Raw genomic sequence first — 22,544 nt, 5'->3', positions numbered from 1 at the left:
GCTATTCCTCGTGGAATGAAGTTTACCAAATGACAAATACATTTTAATGCTGATAAATGCAAAGTACTGCATATTGGAAAACATCATCCAAACAATACATACAAAATGATGGGGACTAAATTAGCAGTAACCACTCAAGAGAAAGATCTGGGAGTCAGTGTGGATAGTTCTCTGAAAACATCCACTCAATGTGCAGCGGCAGTCAAAAAAACAAATAATTTAAAAAGGGATAGAGAATAAGACAGAGAACATCTTATTGCCTATGTATAAATCCATAGTACTACACCCCCCCATCATGAATACGGCATATAGATGTGGTCGCCACATCTCAAAATATATCTTGACTTTGGAAAAAGATCAGAAAAGGTCAACAAAAATGATTAGGGGTTTGGAATGGCTGTCAAATAAGGAGAAATTAGTAAGGCTGAGACTTTTCAATTTAGAAAAGAGGAAACTAAGGGGGAAATATGATAGAGGTCTGTAAAATCATGACTGGTGAGTTAAGGCTCCAAACAAGATGCCTGATTAGCCAGTTGGGTTCCAAACAAGCTGCTGATTGGCTAAACCTCCTGAATGGCTGAGGGGATGAGCAGATTTGCTGGCTGGCTGCCTGTGCAAAGTATTTGCCCATGGCTGCATTAGCTTTTGCTCCCGTGTTGTTCCAGTCCTACTCCAACTTTGTTTCAGCCAGCCCAAGCTTTGCTGCTGCCATGGACCCAGTCCTGCTCTTACCTTCCCTGACTTCAGGTAACCCAGTACCTTTGACTTCACTTCCTGGCTCTGACTTTTTAAAATTTTGACTCTAGCATTTGACCTCTTACCTTCAGTTCTGACTCTGGTCTTGACCCTTGACTGTTTCTCCATGCATGATGCCTGCTCCAATCCGTAGGCATGATTCCTGCTCCATTAGGCTAGATTGCCCATATCCCACACTCTAAGGGCATGTCTACACAGCAGCATTAGTTTGGAATAACTGATGTTATTCCAAAATAACAAAGTGTGTGCCTACACTGGAAGCCTTTATTTTGAAATAATGTCGAGCTGGAGAACTTCTTACTCCAATTCCTGTAACCCTCATTTCACAAGAAGTAAGGGAAGTCGAAGGAAAAGTGTTCTTCCTTTGGCTTCCTGCTTTGGAGACAATGCTAAAAGCCAAGTTAAGCTATTTGATTTCAGCTACGCAATAAACGTAGCTGAAGTCAGGAGCGGGCCTAGACGAGCTGCCAGCAACTGGCACCGTAGGTGAAATACACGATCGACACGCGATTGGCACCCCCGCCTCCAAAGCCCTCAACGGCCGTTTACTTTGGCGCCCTAGGCAACCGCCTAGTTCCCCTGTATTGATGGGCCACCACTGGCTGAAGTTGCACAGCTTAATTCGATTTTGTCCTTGACAGTGAACACAATCCAGTGCACACAAGTGTTGACATAGCCTGAGTGTAAGTAATAGTAGCCCCACAGATTTCAGAGTAACAGAGAATGCAATGCTGAGTCTGGCCGGTGGCCCTGCGGCTTATAGGTCAGAGAGGATGCAACAGTGGTTCCAGGTGGGGGTGCTGAGAATTTGGGGCCAATAAAAAATGCAACACTGAGTATAAGTGAAGCATCTTCAAAGATTGTTCTACAATGTAGTGAGTTGATATTTAAAAGTCTGTGTGAGAGTTTCTAATATCACTGCACAATCTGTCCTAACTACATTTTCTAAGGCTGCAGGCAACCACTTTCCTTGCCATTTTCATGGGCTTGGGTCCCCTTTAACAACAACAACAAAAAATCAAAAAGATTCTTTTTCTATCATCACCAGGAGTGATGGGGACATAAGCGAGTGAGGAACCCGAAAGTCATAAATTAGTCAAGGCAGAGAGAAAGGAAAATGTTCACAAACTGCTGACAAGATTAATATGCAGTTGATGGAAAGCGCTTTCACACCAGGGTGCCAACAAATAAACACAATTCAAAAATATCATCCCTGCTGCGGCGGATAAGGGTGGATTCTCAGAGTCACAGAGCGAGAGGCCAGAGTACTCTGTGAGCCTCTCATGCCCAGAATTCCACGAGCAGAACCTGACAGGGTTTGTGGGGGGTCTGTGCAGGCCACAGTGCCAGAGTTTTTCACATAAAAACAGAGCAAGAAGGGAAGGGGAGGCTTGAGGACTGCGTGTGAAAACCTGAAGATCAAGGCTGTACACAGCTGCTCTGTAACTGGGAGCTGCCACCTGCTGCGAGTCCTAAGTTAGCTGCACAAACGCTGCAAGATTTCCAATGCCCGGAGACAAACGAGGGGACAGCCGTCTCTCTGCCCAATACACGGCATTGATTCTGTGAGTGCTCTGGGGCTGGGCAACCTATGGGAAAAAAACAGTGGGTGTTCAGCACCCATCAGCAGCCCTGCCAATCCGCTCCTGTCCCCCCCTACCCAGCAGCTCCTGCCTGCCAGTGATCAGCTATTCAGCAGCATAGAGGAGGCACTGGGAAGGCGATGGAGGACTGGAGGAAGGGCAGAGCTAAATTAGAGAGGGGCCTGGAACGGAGTGGGGATCCTCTAGAAAGTGAGGAAGCCGTTCCCTTTAAACAACTCAGAGCTTCTTTGCTAATGCAGGTGTCCTAGCGAGCACAGCAAATGGGGGAGGTGAGATAGGAACAGGGGTGAGAGTACTCTCCCCAGCTGAAGAACATGCAGACTTAGGACTTCCATTCAGCTCTGCCCAATGCACCTCAGGCCTGACCCACTGCATTCCCTGCCTCGCTAACAGTGCTGTGACTTGGGAGCAGACTTTCAGATCCAACAAACGGCGATGCAGTTTTGTAGTGGGCACAGATGGGACCTGGGAAGGAAAGACTATCAGATTCATTCAGAGATTTTGATCATAAGGGAGGGTTTAAACCTGAGACTGCCCCAGGCTTTCAATTTCTGTAGCTTTGGAGGGGCTGCTCTTCTTCCTTAACAGGTACAATTGGTCTTCCAAGTGTTCTGTCCCCATGTCAGCATGACAACTCTTTCTATGCTACAGCTAATGCCTCTCAATTGACCTTCAGGGTCAAGGACGTTGTGTTGATCTGGGGATGACAGTAATAGTTCTGTTGACAGATGCATTTCACCAGCTGTACAGCAGCTCTGTGGAACTCACAGTTAACTCTTCTTGTGCCACCTGACATCCTTGGGACAAATGGGTCATTTGTGGGGCAGCTAGCGACGGTCTGTGCATGGCCCTCTCACATAAGAAAAGTATAAATCTCTCTGAAATAGAAATGCTTTGTCATTCCCACGTGAGAAGAATTGTGTAAACTGCCAATTCCAGGTCCACCCTTCATTCCAGTTCTCTCATCTACACAGTCTCCCCCAGAAACTCTTTCCTGTTGTATAGACCTTACCTCTCCCGGCTGTGTCTAGACTGCATCCCTTTTCCGTAAAAGGGATGCAAATTAGACACATCGCAATTGCAAATGAAGTGGGGATTTAAATCCCCCCGCTTCATTTGCATAAACATGGCTGCTGCTTTTTTCCGGCTCGGGGCTTTGCCAGAAAAAAGCGCCAGTCTAGAAGGGGATCTTTCGGAAAATAAAGTCTTTTCCGAAAGATCCCTTATTCCTTTTTTAAAGAGGAATAAGGGATCTTTCAGAAAAGGCCAAATTTTGGAAAAATCTCCTTTTTCTGCAGAGCCTTTTTTCCTTGAGACACGAGGAAGACAAGGCTTCAGAAAGAGCGCATCTGCTCTTCCGCAAAAAATTTCAGAAGAGCAGACGCATTCCCTGGACACGTTCCCTGGACGTGGTGGAGTTTTTCTGGGATACCTCTGGTATCCCGGAAAAACGCCATAGTCTAGACGTAGCCTCAGATCCACCCCAGCCTGGCACATGGACAGAAGTGCTGCTAACCCCTCATTTATAGTTGATATTCTACAGCCCTGCAAGGATGCAGGGCCGTCCCTTCAATGTCAAGACCTTTTCATGAAAATCAAAATGAGTGATAACCATATATCTGGTGCTGATGTTGTCTTCCTTCATGTTAAGTTATTTTCTCACTGCTTAGCTTTCCTCTCTTCTTTGTGAAAGCAGCTTTACAGCTCCTTAATACACTCTTACATTGCTAACACCCTAACCCTTCCCTATCTTCAGTGTCTTTCTTAAATTCTTTCCCCAGCTCCATCTTTTTCTGCATCCTTCTCTCCCCAGAATCTTGTCAACTTCTTCATAATAAAACTGACAATATCCAGCAAGACCTGACAGCAACCCCACTCTTTTCCTTTGCATCTTTTTTTACTTTGAGATGTCTTTACTTTCTGTTTCTAATTCTTCGTCTTGCTCACTTTGCTCTGCCTTTTATGTTATCTATTGCCCCCAGACTCCTTTCTCCCTAGAACCTTCCCTACACCCTTTCTGCTTGGTTTCCAGCCACAGATTTAAAGAAACAACACACACTTATGTTCCCAGCCCTCTTTTGGTTAGAGTTACTGCCAGCCCGGGCCAAGGTGTGAGCAGGGAAGACTAGCTCTGTGGTGGAACTGGTGGGCCAAGGACAGGGCCTGTAGCACCACCTAGACCGCAGCATATTCTCCTCCCCCCCTCCAGCCCTCAGAGCTGCGTAGAACCGTGGAACAATGCTCTGGTAGCAATTCAAAGGGGCCTGGGGCTCTGGCACAGTAGTGACAGCAGTGACCACAAGCTCCAAGCCCCCTCGAATCTCCGAGCTCAGGAGCAATTACCCTCTTTGTCTCTTCTTCCACCCCGTTATCAGGCCTGTTATTGCATGAGACTGTCATTTTCCTTATGTAAGTATGCAATTTTAGCACTGTCTGTCTAACCAGACAAGATTTTATATGCCCCGATCAACATAATTATACTATCTGAATACCTCTCATACACAAAAATGACTACAATAATCTTTCTTTCTTCTTTTCCTCGCATTGCAAGGCAGATTTAAGTTTTGTTTTTTAAATGAATCCATGAGAAAGAAGGTATAGTTACAAGAAAGCCTTGCCAAAGAAGGAGGTTCTGCACCGGGCTCGGACAGTGGTAAGGCAAATAGTCATTCTGTTTTTTATTAGGCAGCAAAACTCCACAGTCTGTTCCTGTGAAGTAGGAGCCTCCCTCTATTGACTGAGAGTTGCATTGCTCCAGCGAAAGGTAGCTGTCCTAGGAAGTTGTGATCAGAGAAAGAGAGAGACAGATAGAGAGGCTCACTCCGAATCTTAGGACCAATTACATGAAGGGCTATGAAAACCAAATTGAAATTAAAATATTTAATGAGCTATTTTGAATAGTTGTAAGTAATTCACATATTCCAGTTTTTTAGTGCTGGTAAGCGCTGGAGAATGAAGTTCACTGACAGGGTGACAGCAGAAGTTTCTTACATGCTCCACCCCACCACCATGCCTCAGCCCTGCTCTGAGGGTCTTCTTCTGGGGGAACAGGAATAGTTCAGTCCCCTTGGTCCATATACAGGTCTGTTCCTAACTACATTATCTGTAAAACGAGGTGGAAAGGAATAAGGAATATGAGGCTTTGCTCAAAATAGGGGTTGAAATGTACATAAATTATTAATAGCCGTCAGTGGAAGAGACGAGATTTGAATGCATGATTTCCCAGTTCTCAGCTCAATGTACCTTCTCAAAGGCACAGAGTATCTTGTGGGGAAGGAGGTCTTATTTGATGACTGCTTAAAAAATGGGATTTGGGCTCTTCCAAAATTCAGTGGGAGGGGATAATTTCCTGAGTTTAGGGACTTTTCTGTGAAAATTAAGGCAGTTGTCCCCTCTAATGGGTATATAGAACAGATATATCTTGGGTGATTAGTAACTACTGATTGATTCCTTCTGGCCCTCACTAATTTTTAAAAAATTAGTCAACTTTATTTATCACAGAATAGAATCCAACCAGGAAGTAAAGTCAATAAGAAAACATTTCACATCACATGAGACAGTTTGCCTAAGAAACCAAAGATCAGACAATATGAGGTCAAACTGAGCAAACTACTTGTTACCTCAAGAAATCGAGGTCACATATTTTCACCCCAAATGATAAGATATACATTGTTTCCCTTTTAAATCAAATATACTAGGATACTCTGTCTTTCACCCCAAATTAGAAGCTGACTTGAGAGTCAGATCTATAGGCTTCAGTCTATGGATAATGTCTCTTGTTCTGTTCTAAGTCCTAAATAATATGAAATGCTTATGTACAGTCGAAGAGAGTATGGGTATACATCCAAATGTAGATGATTTCAAGGTCTGTTTTTCTTTGTAAATAACTGTTGCATTCTAGAAGTAACAGTAAAATGAAAAAATGAGGAAAAACAGCTCTTGTGCAAGAGGGTTTTTTTTGCGCAAAAAGCAGTCATCTACACAGCTTTTTTTGCACAAAAGCCTCTTGTGCAAAAACGGCCCCTAAATAATTATGCAAATGGAGTGTGGCAATATGCTATTCTGCGCTTCATTTGCATAGGCTTCTGTGCAAGAGAGGTGCTGTGTAGACGTAGCCTAAGTCTCCTCTTTTCCAAGCTGAAAAGTCTCAGTCTTATTAATCACTCCTCACATGGCAGCTGTTTCATACCCTTAATCATTTTTGTTGCCCTTTTCTGAACTTTTTCCAATACCAGAATACCTTTTTTGAGATGAAGCGACCACATCTGTACACAGTATTCAAGATGTGGGTGTACCATAGATATATATAGAGGCAATAAGATATTCTCTGTCTCATTCTCTATCCCTTTTTAAAAGATACCTAACTTTCTGTTTGCTTTTTTGACTGCTGCTGCACATTGAGTGGATGTTTTCAGAAAACGATCCACAATGACTCCAGATCTAGTCCCCATCATTTTGTATGTATCGTTGGGATAATGTTTTCCAATATGCAGTACTTTGCATTTATCAACATTAAAATGTATATGTTTCCTGGTCACCTAATTTTATGAGATCCTTTTGAATCTCTTCACAGTGAGCTTTGGATTTAGGGTTTGCTATTAAGAGATACTGTTTAAAAAGGGGATCCCAACTGACAATAAGAGTTAGTAATGAAATATAACCCTTGAAATTAGTCAGGCATAAAAAGCCTCTGATAAGAAAAAAGGATTGAAAAATTGTGTTATACAGCATCACCATCTACTGGGTACCAATGAAAGCAGCAAAGAAACTGAGAGCTGAAAGCTGAAAATGTACGTGGCGCATGTTCATTAGAAATAAGAAAATGGTCCAATCCTCACTCCTGAAATTAGCATATATAAAACTGAGGTCACCATGTGTAAGAGTTGAGTGAACCCAAACATGCTGCAGAATCCGTACTACAACGAATGTTTGAACTAGCTGTGTGAAAGGGACTCTCTCCCATCCAGAGTTAAGATAAAAACAAAGTGTTGAGATTTCATTTCAAAAATTGCATTTTTCCTTTTATGCTGTAAACTACTATAGGTTACCTCGCTAAGTCTTTACTCTCTAGTCTAGGAAGACCTCAAGTAACCATATTTACAATTCTAGATCTTTCATAAATCCAAGCAAATTGGTCTAAGAGCAGAGGTGACAGAAAGCAGGTGCGCCATGGTGCACAGCTCCAGCAAGAGCTGTCTGAGCTGCAGTAAAAGCCAGCAGGAAGCTATTTAAAGAATTGACAGGGACCTAGGTTGCAATAGGAGAGTCCCTGTAAGAGATTTTAAATTACTTTCACCACTATCTGAGAGACATTGAAAACAGTAACTTAAATCAATTGCATTTTATAGTCTAAGCTTGTCCCTGTGGGAAAATCTATTCGAACAGTAATAAACATACTCTAAAAGTGCCTTGAGGACAAGTGCATCCTTGGACATATGATATATGTGTCAGATACTAAAGATCTGAGAACTGATTATCAAAAGTTAAACATAATAAGAAATTTTGGTCATTTACATTGTTCATTGATATAACTGCTGAACTCAAAAAGTTAATTGCTTGTAAGGCTGAACTGTGTATATAGTGCATAACTAGAACATTAGTTGTGCCTACTCATGGCATGGTGATCTATTGTTTGTTGTTCTGGTCAATTAATAAATTATCGGCTGTTTAAGAATAAGCAAGTGTGCTGATTTGAGAAATTCTGTTCAAGTTAAAAGACTCCATAAACATGGGTCATCTTATTAGAGTCCATTCTATGTTGGATAGAGCAGTGGTTTCCAACTTGTGGTTTGTGTATCCCTGGGGGTCTGCAGTGGTACTGTAGAGAATCTGTGCAGACCCCCTTGCAGCCAGCACGTCCTTCAACCCGTGTTGCTTCCTGTGACTTGGGAAGTAGTGCATGCTGAGAGGGACTTGCTGGCAGTCATCATGTCCTTCAACCCATGCTGCTTCCCAAGCTGCAGAAAGCAATTCGGGTTGACGGACATGCCGGCAGCCAGCATGTTCTTCAGCCTGTTCTGGTTCTCCAGCGGGCTGAGGGACATGGCTCGGGGAGCTGCACGGGCTGAGGGATGTGCAGGCTGCAGGCACAGCTATATTTTGTTTGGGTGGGGGTGTCTGTAAAACGTTAATAGATTGAAAAGGGGTCCGTATTTCAGCTTCCAAATTTAACTGATCCCCTTTCCCCCTTTGTTTTCTGAAAGGCTTTGGGCAGCACTACTGGCCAATCAGATGAAGGGCTGAAACCTTTTAAAGGGTCTGGCCCAAGAATGAAATTTAGTCCCTGAAGATCTAGTAGCCACAGGTGGTGATAACTGCCTAGAAGGGTGGGGTGAAGGTTATCCAACAAGGGATTGGGATACTGCTTGCAGACCTTTCAGCAGCATAATTGAACAGACCACAGAATCCAGAGAGCTGAATAGTAGGAGGCCAGAAAGGGCTGTCAGGGGCTCCTAGGCAGTTGCCCTCCAAGCAGAGGTGAAAGTGGGCCGGTGCAGCACAACAGGAAGAACAGCCCATTAGACCAGCCTGCACACGGCCAACTCTTTACTCTCCCCCTTGGTGGCTCAGCCAGTAGGGCCTGGAAGCACTGCTGCGGCAGCGCTTCGCTGCCCCTTTTGCCCAGGAGGGCGGCGATGCTAAAGTGCTGCTAAGGCAAACCTCACGGATACAGCCCTGTGTGGATGACTGTGGCTAGACATGGTGATTCGCAGATCTACTCCCAAGAGCCACTGAGGCCAGTGCAGAGGAGCATTACCCCATTGCTCTCAGGAGCCAGGGTCCCACACCAGCGGCTCCTCCCACATCATGGCTGCACCAACTCTTTAGCTCCGCCCCCAGCCCTGGTGTCTTGTATCGGGGGTTGTACAGCCCTGCTGGTGGTAGAGCTGGGGAGCAGTGCAGCCGTGCTGCAGGAGGAGCTGCTGGTGCATGGTGCTGGCTCCTGGGTGCAACAGGGTAATGGGCCTCTCCGTTGGCCACAGTCGCTCTTGGGAGTGGAGCCATGTGGACCCAAGATCACAATGTCTATCCGTGGATATGCGCATCTGTGGATACACATTTCTTTCTGTGCAGGGCTTTACTGATGCACCCTATCAGCAGGGCCACTACCACAGGGGAGCAAAAGGGACAGTTGCCCCAGGACCCAGTGATTTAAAAGGGCCTAGGGCTCCCGGCAGCTGTAGCATTGGCCAGGACCCCCAAATCCTTCAAGTCGATGCCAGAGCCCCAGGGCACCTGGCTTCCACCACTGCAGCCTCAGGGCTCCAACCACTGGCCATGGACGACTGACTGGGGAGAGGGTCTGCCCTCAGCTACGCCCCTTCTTTCTGTGGCCCAGAGCCATTCCCCTCTTGATAAGGACACCAAGCCTGGTGCAGAGCACACTAGTAAGTCCTGGCACCTACTTTCACTCTTGCCTCCAATGGTTTTATGAGGACAATAAAGGGGAAATAAACTGCCCCAGATATAGGGTACTTGCCTTACTGAGGTTGAGAGCTTCTTGTTGCTGAAGTGACTTCTGCTCTCACTTCTCAGATGTGGTGCACCTAGTATACTACTGCATAGTATATCTGAAAATGCTTGGTGTACCACAGCACTACAGAAACCTATTGGGTAGAGCTATTTACACTGAATTATTTCAGCCTGAATCTTACTCAGAGTCCACATGCAAGAATAATAGAAAGTTGGACCAATCAGATTTATTATTTTTGGGCAACTCTCGCAGTCTTGGCTGTACAAACTGGTTTATTATTTTAGGGCCACAGAAAGAACTGGGCTAAAAGCCTGTTATGCCATGGTTGCTCAGAAGTGGCAAGCTATACTTTGATTTGTAAGGGTGATTGTTTGCCACGGCTAAATAAGTAAATGGGAAAAAATACTTTTGTTAAAAGAAAAAGTCATGGCACACATTTTTACTAGGTGGTCAGGAAATTCTGAAAAAGTCAGATAGCATTTATTTACAGTAAAAAGTTTCAACTGGGTTTAATTCTGTTTAATTTAAAAACATATATTCCACTACACTGTACAAGTACAGAATCAAATTTTTACTAAATAATGAGCATCCAGGCTCAGTTGTGAGCTGACTTGAGTGACAGAGAACATGGATCAGATCCTCATCTGGTGTAATCCAGCTTAGTGTCATTGACTTCTATAGAGCTAGGATAAACAACTTGAGAGGACCTGACCCTATATAACTCTTTATGAAAAAACAAAAACCAAACCAAACTGCCAGCTCTGGCATTGGCAAAAATACTGCTTTACTCATTTGTTGCTATACCTTAGAGTTACCTCAGGTGAAATGGGCCATTACACTCTGATTTGTTATTTCTGGGTTGCTTACGAAGACTGAGACATTGGCTCACACTTATTTTGTAGAGTTACTTAGAGGGTGTTGTTGGGGAAAGGGAGGTAAGAAAACAGAGCGAGAACTAAGAAAAGGGGGCCTAGGTTTCTGGACCTGAGAGGCCATAACTGGGTGACCAATTTTAAAAAATGTTTGTTGAATATTATTAAACCTCCAAACATTTGTCAAATAATATATTTGATTAACACTATTTGACCATTCCAAGTAGAAGTCACAGTGGAGTGTTTGCAATTTGACCAGCATTAATGCGCTTGTGATACCTCGATAGTTCTATCCTATTACACTCATTTCTGCGGGTAACTGAACTATGGTCTTGCTTGATTGCTGCAATGATGAGAGCTTTAAATTCTCTCTCTCTCCTTTGGCCTTTCCCCTTTGGCAGTTCTAGCGAAGCTGAGCCTTGATTAGAACCACAGGATGTTATTTGATCTTCAGATGTCTATAAAAGGTTCTGAGCATATGAACTCTGTCTAACTTCTGTCTCAAATGGATGATGATGCATACCTTACATTGCCATACACTTGGCACCACATCAGCAAAACTCACAATATTTCCTTCCAGAATTGCAACATAACACTAGATACAGCAGCAATTCCATTCAATACCCCTTTAAACTGTCAAATATAGCATAAGCTTTAAAACAAAACAGGCTTTATGTTATTAAGGCAGAAGCACCATTTCCTTGTTTGAAACTGCAGCTGGGGTTGTTGCCATAAGGTGTGATATGAAGTAAGAATTTTTTCCTTTATGACTTTTCTCCTTGTCATTGCTAGGACTGGGGCTATAAGCTGCAGCCTCACTCCACTTTTAAAGTGAACTAATGTTTTCCCTGTCAATTTTCTTCTTCACCCTTCACAAACTATTTTTGTAAAGTCTCAGCAAGTGGTGGATTTTAGTAAAGTCTAGATATTCAGTAGCAGTGGGGAGTGTGTTTCTCGTCAGATTATAACAAATTCATTTAGGATTGCCAACCCTCCAGGTTTGACCTGGAGTCTCCCAGACCTGGTATCAATCTCCCCATGACTATTGAAAGCGATCTTGGAGATTTTAATAGGATATTTTCAGAAAATGAATTAGGCCCTGTTGGGAAAAAAAAACCTCATGGCATAGCTTCAGGCAGAGTTGGCTAATTGCAATATAGGAAAAAATGTAGGCCTATTAGAGGTCATCTAGTCTAGCCCCCTGTGCTGATGCATGACCAAATATACCTAGATAGAGCCTGGCAAGTATTTATCTAACAACCTGTGGAAAACCTCCAGTGATGAGCAAAAGCAATGAGGAGTTTTGTGGCACTTTAAAAACTAACACGTTTATTAGGGCATAAGCTTTCATGGTCTGCCACAGGACTCCTGAAACACTATTAGGGTTACCTCTCTGAAACTCCAGTGGTGAAGATTCCATGACTTCCCTTGGAAGCCTGTTCCAGGGCTTACCTATCCTGGTGGGGTATGTCTACACTACCATCCTAGTTCGAACTAGGGTGGTAATGTAGGCAACCGGAGTTGCAAATGAAGCCCGGGATTTGAATTTCTCGGGCTTCATTTGCATAAAGCCGGGCGCCGCCATTTTTAAATGTCCGCTAGTGCGGACTCTGTGCCGCGCGGCTACACGCAGCACGGACTAGGTAGTTTGGACTAGGCTTCCTAGTCCGAACTACCGTTACTCCTCATTTCACGAGGAGTTACTGAGTTCTTGAGCTACCCGGCAACTGGGCCTGGGTGTATTAACTAACTGTTGGCTCAGCCTGATCATAGGCCTGAGCACCTGGACTCCTGGCTCAGCTTTTAGGGCAGGGTGGGGGCACTGCTCTCCAGGCAGTGCAGAGGGCTGTCTGTCCTAACCCCACCCCTTCCACCGAGGACCTACCCCTTGCAGGAGCCCAGGCCATCCCCCACACCTTACCCCCCAGAGGCTATCAGCTCCTCTGCCATGGTGACAAACTCTTCAAAGTGTTTTTTTTTTCTGCTCAGAGATGTCACCCCATTTTTCTCAGCTTCAGTCAGCTATCCTTCATCCATGGACTGGGCCAGCTTGGTGACAGTGATAGTGTTGTATGCAGTGAAGTGTAGAGAGTTGTTGAATCTGCATCTCGCTGGTGCTACTGTCCATGTGGTTTTACTAGTTTATCTAGTAGCGGCATGTACATGTTACTGGGGTTGGAGAGTGCATTGATCCCTAATGGTATGTCTACACTACAAAGTTAGTATGAACTAACAGACGTTAGTTCGAACTAACTTTCATAGGCGCTACACTAGCGCTCCGCTAGTTTGAACTTAATTCGAACTAACGGAGCGCTTAGTTCGAACTAGGAAAACCTCATTTTACGAGGATTAAGCCTAGTTCGAACTAGCTAGTTCGAATTAAGGGGTGTGTAGCCCCTTAATTCGAACTAGTGGGAGGCTAACCCTCCCCAGGTTTCCCTGGTGGCTACTCTGGCCAACACCAGGGAAACTCTTCTGCCCCCCTCCTGGCCCCGGACCCCTTAAAGGGGCACGGGCTGGCTATGGTGACCGTGCCAGGTGCAAGCCTGCCAGCACCCAGCCAGCAGACCCTGCACCTGGCACGGATCGAGTCACCCACCCGATACCCCCCAGCCCTCCCCCTCTTCCCGGGACCAGGCTGGCGGCTCCCAGGAGCTTGCCCGGGACTGCAAGAGGCGGGCACCCGCCTGGGCTAGTGCGGACATCGTGGACCTCGTCCACGATCTCCGCACTAGGCACAGGAAAGTGGCCGGCTTGGGCAGGATAGCTGCCAGCCTGGCCACCCAGGAGCAGGTGTGCAAGAGAATCAAGGGGGTCCACTGAGACCCCCGACCCTGAGCCCTGAGCTTACAATGGCCGTCCTGGGTCAGACCATAGGTCCATCTAGCCCAGTAGCCGACAGCGGCCAACCCTAGGGATCCTGGAGGGGATGGACCGAAGACAGTGACCAAGCCATTTGTCTCATGCCATCCCTCTCCAGCCTTCCACAAACCTTGGGCAGGGACACCACTCCTACCCCCTGGCTAATAGCACTCCATGGACCCAACCTCCATGACTTGATCTCACTTCCCTTTCAACTCTGTTCTAGTTGTAGCCTTCACAGCCTCCTGCAGCAAGGAGTTCCACAGGTTGACTCTTTGCTTTGTGAAGAAGAACTTTCTGTTATTAGTTTGAAGCCTGCTACCCATTCCTTTCCTTTGGTGTCCTCTAGTCCTTCTTTATGGGAACTAATGAAGAACTTTTCTGTATGCACCCTCTCCACCCCACTCCTGCTTTTAGAGATCTCTATCCTGTCCCCCCTCCGTCTCCTCTTTTCTAAGCTGAAAAGTCCCAGTCTCTTTAGCCTCTCTTCATATGGGACCTGTTCCCAACCCCTGATCATTTTAGTTGCCCTCCCCTCTCCCAGCCTCTCTCTTCCCCTCTCCCACCTCCTTTTCCCAGTCTCCCCCAGTTTTGTTCAATAAAGACAGATTCCATTTTGGAAGACACGTTTTCTTTATTTTGTACATCAAGAAGAGGGGCTAGGGAAGGGTAAGTGGAAGGAGGTGAGGGAGGAATGGGGCACGAGCCCCCGATGGGGAGGACTGGGCTGGCTCTGCGGGCTTCTGTGGGTGGAAGCTCTCCTGCAGCCCCCCAATTGCCCCCTCTGCCCAGATGGCAGCCTGCAGCAAGTGCAGCCGGGCTGATGGCCGAGTGGTGTGATGTGCCCAGTGTGGGTAGTCCGGGTACTCCAAGCCAGGACTGCTTTGCAAGCGGGGCACCCCTGAGAACTGTCTGTCCGGGGTGGGGGTCGGGACCCTTTAAGCACAGCCCTCGGCTAGCCTGAGACAGCATCTCCACGCTCTAAGTCCTCCTCTGATGCCCTGCCGGCACTGCTTCCGGCCATCCTTAAGCCCGGTTCAGGGTCCACTTAATGTGGACATGCTAGTTCGAATCAGCAAAACTAGCATGCTAATTCGAACTAGTTTTTCAGTCTGAATCCGTTAGTTCGAATTAGCTTAGTTTGAATTAACTAATTCGAACTAAGTTAGTTCGAATTAACGTTGTAGTGTAGACATACCCTAAGAGATGAGTGAAAAAAATCCCCAAAGCTTTGCATCATTTGTATGAGCAGAGATCTGATTAGTGATTCAAAGTGTTTCCCCATTGTGATCAAGAAGGGTGTGATTAATACATTTGTTATTAAGGAGACCAGTAAGTAACTTTATAAGCTTAGTCTCCACTGGGGGAAAAAAGGGCATTTATCTAATGTGCACCCTTTGACTGAAACACAGCTATTGAGGACAATCTCATAAAATAGAAAGATGAAGGTAGGGTGGTGTTCAACAAAATGGTATTTTTAAAAGACAAATATTTAAAACAAAATTGGGTAAGGCACTTGAGAACATAGTGTAGGGAAAATCCCATGCTAGCTGAGGTAAACTAATTATTCATTGATTTGGATTTTAAAATGTACCTATGTAGTGTTTACGATAGATGCATAACCAAACTGACTGGGTCAATGTACAAGACTTCTCTCAGCCCACAAAAATCAATCCCTTCCTTATTATTTTCTTTCAACCACACTCTTCCACCTCAGAAAATGTCAGAAAATAGATGTTCCTTGGAATGTGCCTTGAAACTCAGCAAATCAAGCAAAGTCAGATCCAGGAAAAGTAAATTCTAGTGCTGCAGGTCCTGCACTGAGGTTGCTTTTCTTCAGTCTTTCAGATTCTACCTCTCCCCCTCCCCCCATTTTTAATTTCTGTGATAGTTTTGATGTCATAACTATGAATAGAAAATCTGTTTGGTACTATAGGTCTTACTAAAACTGTCTCTACATCAATTCACTTGAGGCATCATTTTACCAGTTTGCTATCTGAAGAATGGAACTACAGGCAGTCCCCGACTTACACGGATCCGACTTATGTCGGATCCGCACTTACGAACGGGGCTTTTCTCGCCCCAGAGCTCACGGGCGGCGGGTCGCCACCCGTGTCCTCCGGGGCGAGAAAAGCTTCTCCCGGTCTCCCTGGTCTGCTGGGGGGAGGGGGTCCAGCAAAGCCGCTGGACCACCCCCAGCAGACCAGGGACACCCGAGCAAAGCCGCTCAGGTGGTGGGAGTCCCACTGCCTGGGCGGCTTTGCTCGTTTGCCCCGGAGCAAAGCCGCCCAGGCAGCGGGACTCCCGCCGCCTGGGCGGCTTTGCTCCTGTCCCCCTGGTCTGCTGGGGGGATCCAGCAGCTTTGCTGGACCCCCCCAGCAGACCAGGGGGACAGGAGCAAAGCCGCGGAGCATGCCCGCAGCGGGACAGCCCGGGCGCGCTTGGGCTGTCCCGCTGCGGGCATGCTCCGCGGCTTTGCTCTCCGTCTCCCTGGTCTGCAGGGAGACGGGGAGCAAAGCCTTGGGCTGTCCTGCTGCGGGCGTGCTCCGCGGCTTTGCTCCTGTCCCTCTGGTCTGCTGGGGGGGGGGGTGCAGCTAGTGCCCCCCCCCCCAGCAGACCAGGCTTTTCTTGCATACCCCTGGGGTAGAGCAGCTGGGGGCTGCCGGGTTGGTCCCGCAGCGCCGCTCCGGACCAACCCGTCAGCACCCCAGCTGCTCTGCCCCAGGTGTCCTGATTCAGCCGCTGCTGGTCAGTTTCAGCAGCGGCTGAATCAGGACGCCTGGGGCAGAGCAGCTAGAGTGCTGCTGGGTTGCTCCAGTAGCGCCGAGGAGCCGCGCTACTGGAGCAACCCAGCAGCACCCCAGCTGCTCTGCCCCAGGCGTCCCCAAGTCAGCCGCTGCTGAAACTGACCAGCGGCTGACTACAGGAAGCCCGAGGCAGAGTTGCTCTGCCCCAGGCTTCCTGGAATCAGCCGCTGATCAGTTTCAGCAGCAGCTGACTTGGGGACGCCTGGGTTTCTTAAGTTGAATCTGTATGTAAGTCAGAACTGGCATCCAGATTCAGCCGCGGTTGAAACTGATCAGTTTCAGCAGCGGCTGACGCCAGTTCCGACTTACATACAGATTCAACTTAAGAACAAACCTACAGTCCCTATCTTGTACGTAACCCGGGGACTGCCTGTATCTTTAACCCACCACGACATCTGCACATCAGATTTTCTCTTTTCAATAATCCTGTCATAGGATTTGATTTATTGCTGGGACATAAGCCTAATTTAGATCAGCACAGGTCAGGTTAACTTAATTCTGGTGAGTCCCCTCAAAGCTTATGCATCCTACTAGCGCAAGCATGACCAGTTTAGCCTGAGTGTGAGTCATCTTGCATTGGCTCCCATGACTTTGAGATGTGCTATGGAGTTCCAATTTAGAAGCCTATTGAAAAATAACTTTAGCAGGGACAGTCAGAGCAACTGAATTAAGACTGAAATGAATTAATTAGCGAAGTATACAAAGATTCTACCAGGGAGCAACACACAAGTGCTCACTGAATTTTCTGTTATAAATACACACACTTACTAAATTTGTGCATAACAGTCAGAACTTAAGGAAATAATAGTACTAATGTCCCTGTTGGCCTCCTGAATTTGTGCTAGTTCTGGTGATCCTGAAAAAATACAATTTTCGTCACGGTATTCCCTGATCGACTGTGACAATAGAAAGCCTTGGACTTATATATAATAGGAATGCAATATAAACAGATAGATAATATTGTCTAATGTTTTGAGTGGGGAGACTAGGTGCCAGGGCACTTGACTTTTATTTACACCTCTGCTACTAAGTCACCCTGTGGGCTTGGCAAAGTTACTTAACAGTTATGCATCTGAGTTTATTCATTTATAAAATGTGGATAAAATAATACTTCCCTGCTGCGTGGTTTTCCATAAACAGAGAAGAGTAAGAACAAAACAAGAAAGGAAAAATATAAAGCCTCCAAGAAAGAGAACAGTGTGTGCCCTCTCTGGGTATGTCTACGCTGCAAGCTTATTTAGGAAAAAGCTATTCCAGAAGATATCTTCTGGAATAGCTTATTTTGAATTAGAACTTCCACACTACAGGGAAGCCTCAAAATTAGTCCAAGGCAAGTTCCCCTAATGTGGATGCTATCTCAATTTTGAGCTCCCCAGGAGGCACTGAGGAGGAATAATTTAGAATGGCCCTTGTGAGGAGCTATTTCGACATAGCAGCAGTGGTGCGCCCACTCCCCCCCCCTTCCAAAATAGCTTTTTTGGAAGAGGTGTTATCCCTCGTGGAATGAGGTTTACCAACATGAGAAAAAGCCCTCCGTTATTTTGATTTTCTTTTGAAATAACAGTTGCTGTCTGGATGCTAGTATTGTTTTTCTGAAATTATGGACATTATTCTGGATGATGGTGCAATGTGCAGCTATTTCTGCAGGCAAACTAGAAATGTAAATTGTAGTACAGAGAAAAAATCATAACTGTTACAATAGCTACCTACAGCTCACCTCCCATGTGGCATGTAAGAAATATTTTAAATGCTTTGAGATCAAGAAAAGAGAGATACCACAAGTGATAATATTAAGGTTTAGAAGAATCAGATTTTTATCCATAAATGTAAATTTGACTGGGTTCTCACAAATGATAACTGAATTTTACAGAAAGAGAAAGTAAATAAAATGTTATCTGAGAACTTTAGAGTTTTACTTAAGCATATTTACTTAGCATATGTTGCCATATGGTGTTGGCAATTTATGTATCATGGTTGTAAATTTTTAATATTTTGAATCTCAACATCTGTCATTAAATAAATATTGTCTAACACCTCATATGGTCTAGCCAACCCTTAACTTCCTGCAACAACGAACATTTAAATTGATAAAAATGTAGAAAATACTTAAAATGCATAACTTTGTGCAACTGTTAAAATGTAACTAGATAAAATAAAGAAATGCTTCAACCAAACATTCATATTATCCTTCAAAATTATAAAAAATAAAAATGTAATTTTGCCAAGCCTACAAATCATAATGGTAGAATTAGACATTTGGTTGTTTCACTGGAACTGAATTCATGATTCCCTTTGCTTTTCTTGCACTGCATCTCATAGGATAATTGTGGGCATAGCTATACAGTACAAAATAGTTCAGAGGGATGCCTACATGTCATATTCCTGAAGTATTATCCTAAATGACATTTTCCTGCTTTGTCAGATTCAATCTCAACCACTCCTGTTCACTATTTGCATCAAGTGCATGTAGCCAAAAGAGGGCTGTCTTTTCAAATGGATGTCACAGACAGGTTCTGATCTCATATATCAGTGTAATTCAGGAGTATTTATGTGTGTCTAGAATCTAATATGGTCCTAACCATAGTAGTTTCTATTTAGTTTATAGTGGTAGGAAATTAAAATTGGGTCTAGTATGTACCTGCTTTACACTCCTGAATTAAAGGGAATCTTTTCTGACCCTGTGCAGGTGAGTTGAGGCTGAGTTTGGATTTGGTAAAAAACTCACAAATCAGACAAGTTTATCTGACCTATCCATATGTTTGAGGTTTGCCCAAGTTTACATATGTAACATCTGTTCACTCACTCACTTACCTATTGCTAATACCTATGTGCATAAGTGATGGATTCTAGCTCATGGTACATAATTCCTTGAATTTGCACAGGCAAACCCACCTGAACAGTGGGAGACTAACTTGTCTGTATACATCCTGTAGCCGCTTCTGCATATAACTAAAAATAAACAGCACAGAAGTATATGATTAAGATTTGCCTTATAACTTCTCATGATTTGTGCATGATTTAGGCTTGATACTGATTTTTTAAAGTGCCAGTGTGAGTCCAGGAATATGATAAATACACAAGGAAGAGACCAGAACCATGAGAAAAGGCTCACAGTCAGATGCCAAAACTGATTTCACTTGCTTGGTTGATATAAAAGGGAAGTTTTCTTTGACCATCGGTGATGCTTCAAGAGTTTCTTGAAGGGCTTCCTTACAGAAATGTCTGGAGAGACTATAGCAATTTCATGATCAATACTCCAGCAATGTTTGCAAAGCTAGTTGTCTCCATGACTCCAGAGTGAGTCATGTAAAAAAGCTCTCAGCATGTCCTGCCTAAGAGCCTTCCATGTGTGACTGATCCCCGTCTGCTAGCTCACAACCAGACTCCATTTCATGGCTTTTCCTCATCTTTCATGGTTTAGCCGCATCGCACTATTCCTTTACTAGCACGGCAAAAATAACATCTGCAGGAGCTTTCCAATGTCCTGTGACTGAAAGTGAGATACAGCAGGGATTCTGTGTGGGTCCAGCACGCATGTGAGGGTAGCACAAATGTGTGTCTTCTCACAGCTTTCACAGCAGGCTATTTTGATTGACATATTTGTAGAGGCTACAGAGTGGATTGTAGATTCAGCTGGTGTGTCAAACCAGATGTGAAAATTCCACTGGGTGCGCAATGAAGTGAAGAGCGCTGTTTTACTGATTTCTTTGTTTTTTTAACAGCTGGATGGGAAAGTACATTATTTCTCCTTACTCTTCCTTTCTTTCTCAGGGTTGCCTCTGTCCCTCGAGCTGCGCAGGATTGCAGGTCACCTTATTACTGTCCTGCCTCTTGTGAGAGGGAGAATTGCTTAACTGGGTATCAGCTCTCTGACACCATCAGTCTGTTAGCCACCCAAACCAAAAATCGACTTCCCCCCACTCTGTGCCCCAGTCCCATCACTTGCCCGAAACCCCAGCCTCTTCCTGCCTTTGGTTCACCCCTGCCTTCCCCCCACTCCACCCCTTCTCCCAAGCTCCTGTCCACCGCTCTTCCTCTTCCCCTGCCCTGTCTCTTTCCTGTCTCCTAACCTGAGCTCCCCTCTGATTCCTCCTCTGCCTCCATCATGGAGCTTCCAGAATGCCACCAATCAGCTGATTCACAGTGCTCTAGAAGTGCTAGGAAGATGGGGAAATGGGAGAACTGGTCAGTGGGGCCACCAATTGGAGACAGGCATTGGGGGAAAGGGAGTAGGGAAGGGGAGCTTGGCTGCTGGTGCATACTCAGCACCTGCTGATTTTTTCCCGTGGGTGCTCCAGCCCCAGAGCACCTAGGGAGTCAGTGCTTATGGGTGGGTTATAATGCTTAATTTACATGTGAACTGAGGCAGGCAGGTGAATAAACATGTTTTGCCTGGTAGAAAACTGTCAACACTGCCTTGAGTTAGACCTTAGGAACCTATATATTCATTGTACCTCTATAACTTTTACATAGTATCTGTACATACATTTCACAAAGATATTAATTAGCTGTGTGATCCTGCCTTTCATTTAAGACATCACATGTCACCATTTATGGGTAAATACCATGAATGTAGAGGCTAGCTCTAGTGAGTTTGGCAAACCTGTTAGTAGTAACTGTTACAGGACGGTTACAGGTACCTTTGCCATCTGGTACCAGTGAGCCTCTGTGGCACAGATAGGAAAGCAAAATATTTCTCCTTAATCTCCCTTTCTCCCTGAAGGTCACTTCAATTCCTCCCATCATCTGTTTTCTTTTTTTTCCTTTTCATTCTGTGTGAATATTACTTTGTAACCTCCCATTCTTTGTCTCTTCTTATTTAACCGCCTTTTCTTTACCAGGATCTCCTCCACTCTTCTTGTTCTTTCTTATCTCTGTCAGGCTCATCTTCATTGCACTCATTTTCTTATGACAACAGGAGTGGCAAGTACAGCAACAATACAGAATATACAAGAGATCCAGCCATAGGATGGGCTGACAAAGAGAAATTTGCTTCCATTTTTTGGAATGTAAAATACTAGATTAAATTAGGAATGAGTAAACCTCCTGGGTTAGAGGTTTGGCAACGTTCTCAAGCTATTTTGGGGGTTTATAAAACTAGTTGAAGTTTGCAAACTGTTTTTCCTTGTAATTTTAACCCATGTTTTTTCCCCCAGTGATTCAATTAAGAAACCCAAACAAACATATTTTTCAGCTAAAAGGAAGTCTGTGTTAAGTATTAAAGACAAAAGAGCCTCCCAAAAGTACAAGTAGTTGCCTTATATTATAGCTTTTAAAACAGCTAAACCTATCATTAAGATTATGTCTGGACTTGTATTATAGTCTCCACTTCCTGTGCTTGGGCTCAGCCCCAGAGGTAAAAATTTTTAGAACTGCGACCACAATCTTTTCAGTCCTTTTTTAGTTATGTGAATGTGAACAAAAATCTACCTTTTCCATTGTAATAGTTGTTAAGATCCTTTTTGCTCAAATAATGTTAAAAAATGGCTGAACTCTGGAATCTGAAACTAATCTAAAATCAGACCAAAGCCCTTCTTAAAAAACAACAACTACAAAACCCCAAACTTAAAATACTTGGTTTCAGACCAACTTGGTAGTAATGTCGAAAGGTGTAATATCTAGTATAATACTAATGGCTACATTGTCCCCCACACTGGATGCACTTAAAAATTACTCCATTTCCAGGGGCATGGAGGTGGGGGGTGCTGAGAGCCATTGAACCAAACTGTAAACCCTGGATATGACAGAACCCACTTGAAGCCAGGGGCTGTGGCAGCACCCTCAGCAGCCCTAGTTCTAGCCCCTTTGTTCCATTTCAATCTCACTTTTAAGTTTATAGCGCTACATCTACAGAAAGAAATGCAAGAAATGCTTTTGTTTCTTATTTCCACCGCTACATCCCTTTTCTGCACCAGGCACCAGCATTATTGCTATTTTATATCTGTACATGCCTATTTAGTATCATCTTCATGGCATCCTGCTTTTCATGCTTGGACCCCCTTGACCACAGCTAAGCGAAAAGGGCTGTGCTTAAATCATTAAAAAGTCAATGAGACTGACTCTTTGAGGGTTTTGGAATGCATTTACCCTTATTTTTTTCACTCGGGGGATTTTCCCCCATAATAAGCCATGCTTACCTCTTTCTATCTTCTCCCATTCCCTTAGGTTG

The sequence above is a fragment of the Pelodiscus sinensis genome, chromosome 1 (genome assembly GCF_049634645.1).
Source record: "Pelodiscus sinensis isolate JC-2024 chromosome 1, ASM4963464v1, whole genome shotgun sequence".
In the NCBI taxonomy this organism is placed as follows: domain Eukaryota; kingdom Metazoa; phylum Chordata; order Testudines; family Trionychidae; genus Pelodiscus; species Pelodiscus sinensis.
The sequence above is the reverse complement of the archived record's forward strand: the minus strand, read 5'-3'. Positions refer to the sequence as shown.